The following is a 6665-nucleotide window of genomic DNA, read 5'->3' as shown; positions in this document are numbered from 1 at the left end:
TTGAGTGTTTAGGGGTGATGGGACATTATATCTAAATCTTGCTCTTCAAACGATCAGAATCCAATTAATGATAATGGGCTAATAATGGGCATATAGGTCTCCATCCACACAAACATAAAGAGAATTGACATATTTAGTACAATATTAACATTGTTAATATTGAATGAAAAGGGTACAGGAGTTTTTTGTACTGATCTGGAAGTTTTTATGTAAGTCTTTTTTAAATTTTATTTTGAGGAACCAGGGATTGAACCCAGGACCTCATACATGGGAAGCAGGCACTCACCCACTGAGCTACATCCACTCCCCAGTGAAAGTCAGTTTTTTCAGTTGTTTGTTTGCTTGTTTTGTTTTTAGGAGGTACTGGGGATCGAACCTGGGACCTTGTACATGGGAAGCAGGGACTCAACCACTTAAGCTACCTCCATTCACCTAAGTAAGTTTGAGATTATTTCAAAATAAATTATTTTTTTTAAAAGAGTGGGTACTAAAACATTGATTGGAAGCTTATGTTAATAAGTAAAACTTATCCAGTGGCAAATTTTAATGTCAGGGGAAAAGGCAGGAACTGACAGGTTGTTAATACAGTGTTAGATGCTTTCCCACAGGACTTCACCAGTATCTCACCTGATGGGGTGTAAACTGGAGGTCAGCTTTCTTAAGCAGCAGCACTGGAAAGGGGCTAGGGATCTCACTCTTTGGAATGCTGACTTATTGAACATCTCTCTTAGCAGGAAACTTACTTTCTACTGTGCTTTGTAGGATCTTGGCTGCAAGGACAGGGGGAGATTAAAGAGTCTTAACTCTTTATTGAGACTTTCAACAAATTTGTCCTCAGCTCTACTTGCATATCCACTACATTTGGATGTTCCTCTTTCCTCCATAATGGAGATTTTTACATTTCTTTGGCATAAATCAACCTGCTTCTAGTTTTTTGTTTTTTATTTTCTTTAGGTATTTAGCAAAGCAGAGAAAGCTGTGACCTAAATCATTTATCACTAGGTGTATTAGTTAGCCAAAGGGGTGCTGATGCAAAGTACCAGAAATCTGTTGGTTTTTATAAAGGTATTTATTTGGGATAAAAGCTTACATTTACAAGGCTCTAAAGTAGGAGTTCTTAACTTTTTTGTTTCATAGACCCCTTTGCCAGTCAGGTCAAAACCACAGACCCCTTTCTAAGTCCACACTATACTGTGCATTATTTAATAAACATATCACACCTGCACCTACACATCCCCACAAGAATGTTTCTTTTTGAATTTCAATTCAAGCTCACAGACCCTTTGTTAAGAATCCCTGCCCTAACGAGTCCAACTCAAGGTTGCTTTCTCACCTAAGTCAGTTGCCATGTGTTGAAGCAAGACGTTGCTGATTTCTGCGAGGTTCAGCCTCCCCCTCTGGGCTTCCTCTCCGCTGCAGGCTGCACAGGGTTTGTCTCTCAGGGCTTCCTCTCTTTCTTGGCATAGGGCTCGTTTCTTTCTGGGCTTTCATTATCAGTCTCAGGTGTTCTGTTCTCTTCCCAAGGTCAGCTGCAAACTATCAGGAATATGGCTCATCTCTCCCTGGGGCCCCAAGATCAAAAATGACAGAGGTCTCTCTCTTCCTATGTCTTCTTGAGTGAGTGTCCTTTTATATTGGCCCACCAAAGGGGGCATAAGGGACTTACGCCTTACTGACATAGCCCAACCAGAAGCTCTAAATTGATTTCATCAAGAAAACTTTATCAGGGAAGCAGATGTGGCTCAATTGATAGAGCACCTGCCTACCATATGGAAGGTCCAGGGTTCCATACCCAGGGCTTCCTGGCCGGTGTGGTGAGCTGGCCCATGTGCAGGGCTGCCACATGCAAGGAATGCTGTGCTCTGCAGGGGTGCCCCCGCGTAGGGGTGCCCCACATGCAAGGAGTGCGCCCTGGAAGAAGAGCCGCCCTGAGCGATAAAAGTGCAGCTTGCCCAGGAGTGGTGCCACACATATGGAGAGCTGATGCAGCAAGATGATGCAACAAAAAGAGACACAGAAACCCGGTGCCACTGAGAAATATAAGCGGATACAAAAGGACACACAGCAAATAGACACAGAGAGCAGACAATGGGGGAAAAGGGGAGAGAAAGAAAATAAATCTTAAAAAAAAGAAGAAAACTTTATCAGAGAACCCTCACTGAATTTAATGCAATCAAAGGGTATCACACACAGAGGAATAGTTTACAAACATTACCTTTCTCATTTTGGGATTCATAAATAATCTCAAACTGTCATACTTGTCAATCAGCTTTCCATGTGCCAATATTAGTTTTCTGAAATGACCTCTTCTGTTCTATCTGTTTTTGTGGGATTGTGCCCATATATATGTATACACACACACACACACACACACATTTTTAGTGGGCTTTCAGGAAGGAGTAGAGAGAAATGTGTGTTTCTAATTTTTTTAATCTGCTGTAATTACCTGGAAGAACTTTTCATGACCCAAACTTTTTTAAAAATTGAAGACTAGCTTCCTATGGCTGATGACGTAGAATTACAATGATCATTTGGCACAGATTCCAGGCCAGCGGGCCAGTACTGTAAATAACATTATATTACAAAAAGAAGAAAAGGAGCTCTTTCTTATAAAAAGGGAAAATTATTTCCTGGATGTTGATTTCTTTTTTTCAAACAGAACATTTGAAAATTTTTTTATTTTATTTTTAAAGAAGCTTTAGATTACATAAAAGTTATATTGAAAATATAGGGGAAAAATACATAGGGGATTTCCATATAACCTACCACCCTCCCTCCCCCACTTTCCCCCATTAACAACATCTTTCATCAGTGTGGTACATTTGTTGCAACTGATGAACACATGTGAAGCTATGCTACTAACCGTGAAACAGAACATTTTTTTTAAGTTGTAATTTTTCATTCTTGGATTGCCTTTACTTCAAATCCAGTTGTTGTTTGGTTAAAATGGGCAGAAGAAAAATATTCTGCCCTAATAATATTTTTACATGCAACAAATGTTTCGTGTGTTTTATTTCAATACCATGAATAGAAATAACCCCCTCGTTTTTGTTTTATAATCTCCCTGGAATATGAATACTAGATACACTATTGATATATCTCTAGAAAAGCTTCATAAAACATACTTTAAACTTTAATTTTTATCTCTGAGAAAAATATCACTAAAGCTGTGATTCCCAAATGGTGTACTAGGTGACACAGTGAATTAACTCATAGGGATGAGATAAGGTATTTTAAACTTTTGAGGGAACACAGCAACATCTGTTGGATACCACATGAACTGCTCGTGTAAGGTAGTTTGCTGTTTTGACATTAGATTGTGTGATATTGCTTTCATAGAAGAATTATCTTTGAGAAGGTGTATTTTCAGTGGTTACTGTGATTAAAAAAAAAAGTATCACATGAAACTCAATGTGAAGCAGAAAATGAAAGTAGTGGTGACTAATCTGATTCCAAAATTTTAAGTGCTCAGTAACCAACCTTATTGGTAAGTGTGGTGGTTTTAAAATATGTCCACAAATTATTTGTTAATCTTTCTGTCAAGAGGTGGAGCCCAGGTCTTTGCCCCTTGAGCATGGGCTGGAGACTTAGTAAATAGCTTCTACAAATGGAATATGGCAGAAGCGATGGTGTGTGACTTCCAAGACTAGGTCATGAAAGTGTGGTGACTTCCCTTTTACTGTCTCTTGGATCACTGACTCTAGGTGTTGTGAAGACACTCAAGAAGCCCTGTGGAGATGGCCATGTTGCAAGGAACTGAACCCTTTTGCCAACAGCTGGAGAGGAATGGAAACTTCCTTTTGGCAGCCACGTGAATGAGCCATTTAGGAGTGCCCTGGCCAAGCTGTCAGGTATCTGCAGCCCCACTTGACATCTTGACTGCTGCTCAGGAGAGACTCTGAACCAGAATGTCTAGCTAAGCCCCTCATGGATTCCTGACCCACAGAAACAGTGAGATAGTAAATGCTTGTTGTTGAAGATATTGTATTTGGGGTAATTTGTTATGTAGCAGTAGATAACTAATAGAGTAAATATGGAAAAGCTAAATAAAACTAATTTTCCTATTAGTTTGTTTATTATTTTTTCAAGAGATTTTGAGTTATCTATAACTATTCAAATTTTTAACTTGTTAGGACTTAACTTAGAGACTTTTAATATTAACTAATAAACAGAACTATTGGATGATTTTTTTGGCCTAGTACCCCTTTTGTAACTTTTTGTGGAAAAGTTACAAGCACTCAGTATACCACTAACTAAGTTTGGGAATGTCATCATTAAGTTAGCGATATTTGCTATATTTTTTCTCGTTATTTTTTAAAAAAGATGTATGCAATAATTATCTATTTTTTAATGGAAAAGTTTATTAATTTTGGTACTGAAGACAGTTTTTTATTATTTCAGCAAAGTAATGAAAAAAAATACATCTAGAAATATTCTCCATCAAGAAAAGTTATTTGAGAGTAAACTAGTATTCAATAAGCATAAATGAAATCATTGGCTTATAGATATCAAACATGTGAAGGTGAATACCAAATTTGAAAATCAATTAATTATTATATACAAGGAAGAATGGAAATACCTGCTTATGGCTATAGTAATTTATGCCTTCGGAGAAGCGTGAGAATGACTGTTTACAGAAAATAAGAAGAGAGAAAGCACCCCCTAGTGGTAGTTGTTGATACAACTCAGTGGCAGAAAAAACTAGCATTCTTTCTTTTACCTTGAGACAATGAATATAACGCTTTGGATTTGAAGTTTATTGAATGCAAATACAACAGCCTTGCCTTATTTAGACAAATTCAGTAGCATGTGGTAGCATTATCTTATCTAGGGAAGACAAAACCTTTTCCTGTTAATACATAACAAAATCCCACAATAACTCAGCATGGTATGAAATTTCTCTTAAAGCAGATGGCATCGGCCCTAAGCGGGCAACTGAAATTGGTTGTAATGTAGCATCTTCCAACTTTCTTGTTCATCTGTTAAAGAAATAGTTAAAACACTAACTTCGTGCAACATGCTGAACTGTGTGGAAGGGTGTGGGGAAAGGATGTGAGGGCTTCAGGAATGGGAACAAGTGTGGTGGGGTTCAGGGAATGATGGGGCAGAAGGGGACACTTGGGGACCATGCAAAGTACTCAACCTAAGCCAGAGGCCCAGGGGGACAAGCAAGTCCTCCAGGAGAAAGAAGCAGGTACCCACCTTGAGTCAGAGCTGGCCCAGTAAACTTGTTTTGCCCCCTTGACTGTCGTACCCTCACAAGATGAAGGCTTCAATAAACTGTTACTTGGACTGAAAATAATTTGCTCCAATAGAGGGATAACAACCATTTGCAAGTTGCTGGTTACTTTATTTGTACTTATAACAAAAAGAAATGTCTGTTCTGTTTAACTCAGAGAACTGTGGCATTATTACCTCTCAAAACAAAGAGTCATTTGTCTGTAGGGAGACTTCTCCAAGTTTTTACTTAATTTTGTTTTCAAAACATTACCCCTCCCCTCCCTCCATTCTCCAAGGGTGATTAATAATTTATGCCATGTGACTAGAAGGACTGACTTAGTTGACAATACATTTAATGGATAGCTAATTTAAAAAATACAAAGTGATCCCAACTTTAATGTTAATTAAAAACAATTGGTAATATTATTACAGATAGGGTAGTTTGTAGAAACTATAAACTTGGTGGAATTTTAGGACCACAGACCAAACAGCGTGCCATTTAAAATACTAGTTTAGGGAAGCAGATGTGGCTCAAGTGATAAGGCCTCTGCCTACCATATGGGAGGACCTGGGTTTAATCCTTGGGGCCTCCTGGTGAAAAAGAGGAAGAGAAATCGTGCCTGTGCAGATAGCCAATGCCCACGTGGTGAGCCAGTGCCCACATGGTGAGCTGAGTGCCTGCTTGAATGCCCACATCGTGAGCCAGTGCCTGCATGGTGAGCCAGTGCCTGTGTGGCAAGCCAAGTGCCTGTGCACAAATTGAGTGCTCGTGCAGTGAGCCAGTGCCCAGGTAAGTGAGTCACACAGCAAGATGATGATACAACAAAAGAGAGATGAAGGGGAGAGTCAAGGTGAAGCACAGCAGAGACCAGAAACTGAGGTGACATGATTAAGAGGGAACCTCTCTCCACATCAGAGGTCCCCAGGATCGAATCGCGGTGAATCCTAGAGGAGAAAGAAGAGAAGACCAAAAAAAAAAAAAAAAAAAAAAAAGAAATAGATACAAAAGATCACACAGTGAATGAACACAGAGAGCAAAAACAGCAAGGCAGGGAGAGGGGGAGAGGGAAGGGGAGGGGGAGGGGAAAATACTAGCTTAGTTCCACAAATGTCTGTTTCCCACAATAGACTGGAGCTGTGTTGTACAACTTTTCCTGGTTCCAGAAGTATATTTAACTATAGAGAAGGAATAGGTAGGCATTTATAGAAATCCAGCAGAATGAGAGTAAACTTATCTAAAAGTTACCACTTTATCAGTCAATTGATCAAAGAGAAGCCCTAAAAGATATTACCTTTATATTACTATTACTTAGGTGATAACCAACATAACAGAAAAAATAAGTGAATTCCAAATGTGTAACAAGTAGGTTGGCAACTATGTATGTGTTCCTAGTTATTTCTTAAAATCATAAATCAGAATTCACAGTTCTTTGAAGTGGATTGCC

Source organism: Dasypus novemcinctus, chromosome 4, assembly GCF_030445035.2.
Source record: "Dasypus novemcinctus isolate mDasNov1 chromosome 4, mDasNov1.1.hap2, whole genome shotgun sequence".
NCBI lineage: Eukaryota > Metazoa > Chordata > Mammalia > Cingulata > Dasypodidae > Dasypus > Dasypus novemcinctus.
This window is presented reverse-complemented; position numbering follows the sequence as displayed.